Here is a 2,500-nt window from a genome sequence, read left to right as displayed (position 1 = left end):
ATTTAGCTATTGCATTTATTTTTCTCGTTGCTGGCCATATGTATAGAACTAACTTCGGTATTGGGCATAGTATGAAAGATCTTTTAGAAGCACATATTCCTCCGGGAGGTCGATTGGGGCGTGGACATAAGGGTCTTTATGACACAATCAATAATTCGCTTCATTTTCAATTGGGTCTTGCCCTAGCCTCTTTAGGGGTTATTACCTCCTTGGTAGCTCAACACATGTACTCTTTACCCGCTTACGCATTTATAGCACAAGACTTTACTACTCAAGCTGCGTTATATACTCATCACCAATACATCGCAGGGTTCATCATGACAGGAGCCTTTGCTCATGGAGCTATATTCTTCATTCGAGATTACAATCCAGAACAGAATGAGGATAATGTATTGGCAAGAATGTTAGACCATAAAGAAGCTATCATATCTCATTTAAGTTGGGCCAGCCTGTTTCTGGGGTTTCATACTTTAGGACTCTATGTTCATAACGACGTCATGCTCGCTTTTGGTACTCCGGAGAAACAAATCTTGATTGAGCCTATATTTGCCCAATGGATACAATCTGCTCACGGTAAGACTTCATATGGGTTCGACGTACTCTTATCTTCAACGAATGGCCCAGCATTTAATGCTGGTCGAAGCATATGGTTACCTGGCTGGTTGAATGCCGTTAATGAGAATAGTAATTCACTATTCTTAACAATAGGTCCTGGAGACTTCTTGGTTCATCATGCGATTGCTCTAGGTTTGCATACAACTACATTGATTTTAGTAAAAGGTGCTTTAGACGCGCGCGGTTCCAAGTTAATGCCAGATAAAAAGGATTTCGGTTATAGTTTTCCTTGCGACGGCCCGGGACGAGGTGGTACTTGTGATATTTCGGCTTGGGACGCATTTTATTTGGCAGTTTTCTGGATGTTAAATACCATAGGATGGGTTACTTTTTATTGGCATTGGAAGCACATCACATTATGGCAAGGTAACGTTTCCCAATTTAACGAATCCTCCACTTATTTGATGGGATGGTTAAGAGATTATCTATGGTTAAACTCTTCACAACTTATCAATGGATATAACCCTTTTGGTACGAATAGTTTATCGGTCTGGGCATGGATGTTCCTATTTGGACATCTTGTTTGGGCGACTGGATTTATGTTCTTAATTTCCTGGCGTGGATATTGGCAGGAATTGATTGAAACTTTAGCATGGGCTCATGAACGCACACCTTTGGCTAATTTGATTCGATGGAGGGATAAACCAGTGGCTCTTTCCATTGTGCAAGCAAGATTGGTTGGATTAGCCCACTTTTCTGTAGGTTATATATTCACTTACGCAGCCTTCTTGATTGCCTCTACATCAGGCAAATTTGGTTAATTCATTTTTCTTGTAATGTGCTCCATCGGGAACAATCTCATTTGATTCGGTGGAGAAGGGGGACTACCACTACCCTCTTATATTTCTACATCTAGGATCCGACCCGTATCATTGATAATAAAATAGGAACTGAACAATTATGGCAAGGAAAAGTTTGATTCAAAGGGAGAATAAAAGGCGGAAATTAAAAGAGAAATATCATTTGATTCGCCGATCCCTAAAAAAAGAAATAAGCAAAGTTTCGTCGTTGAGTGACAAATGGCAAATTCATGGAAAATTGCAATCCCCGCCACGTAATAGTGCACCTATACGTCTTCATCGACGTTGCTTTTCGACCGGAAGGCCCAGAGGTAACTATCGGGACTTTGGGCTATCCGGGCACATACTTCGCGAAAGGGTTCATGCATGTTTGTTGCCGGGGGCAACGAGATCAAGTTGGTAAGGGTAAAAATACCCCTTCTTCATATTTCTATGGGTCTCTATGATCTATGATCATAGAGGGGCCCCTTTACCATTCTGTAGAAATGGGCTATTCTATTTATTATGGTAGAGGGGCAATCCTTCTTGGTCCATTAGTTCCCGGGTCTTTCGTGCGGGGTAGAGCAGTTTGGTAGCTCGCAAGGCTCATAACCTTGAAGTCACGGGTTCAAATCCTGTCTCCGCTACATTTTTAGACGTTAGGTGTAACTCCGTTAATTGTTTTGGGATAGTAGGAAAGAAGAGGGAAGTTAGAACCACTACACTATCGTGGTCAACTATACCGAATCATTTATCATATTATATTAGATTATTTTACCATGGGCGGATAGCGGGAATCGAACCCGCATCTTCTCCTTGGCAAAGAGAAATTTTACCATTCGACCATATCCGCATTTCTTCGTTCTGATATGAACATCATCATGTTCACACATATATGATATATCATATATATATATATATATATATATATGTGTGTCTGGATCATATTTGTACAGGGCTATATAATATATTATATTAGATTCCAATTATTTTATTTTAACATTAGATTATTCATTTTTCATTCAAGAAGTGACCCCTCTCCCTCCAACTTTTTCTTTCTTTTTTTTTTTGAGGGGGGGGGGGCTCATATTGAATTTTAATGTGTC

General features: G+C 40.1%; 1 non-coding gene across 1 annotated transcript; it reads right to left on the bottom strand.

Annotated features, from left to right (window-relative positions):
• Positions 1-2,176: 2,176 nt before the first annotated feature.
• TRNAG-GCC (transfer RNA glycine (anticodon GCC)) lies at positions 2,177-2,247 on the bottom strand. Its single transcript has one exon. It is a non-coding gene; the product is annotated as a tRNA-Gly (tRNA).
• Positions 2,248-2,500: the final 253 nt, after the last annotated feature.

Source organism: Aristolochia californica, unplaced genomic scaffold (assembly GCF_029961685.1).
Source record: "Aristolochia californica isolate CCGP_79_NKW_82.1479 unplaced genomic scaffold, dmAriCali1.0.hap1 SCAF_392, whole genome shotgun sequence".
Lineage (NCBI taxonomy): Eukaryota > Viridiplantae > Streptophyta > Magnoliopsida > Piperales > Aristolochiaceae > Aristolochia > Aristolochia californica.
Note: the sequence above shows the minus strand (reverse complement) of the source record. Positions and strands in the feature narration are given on the sequence as shown.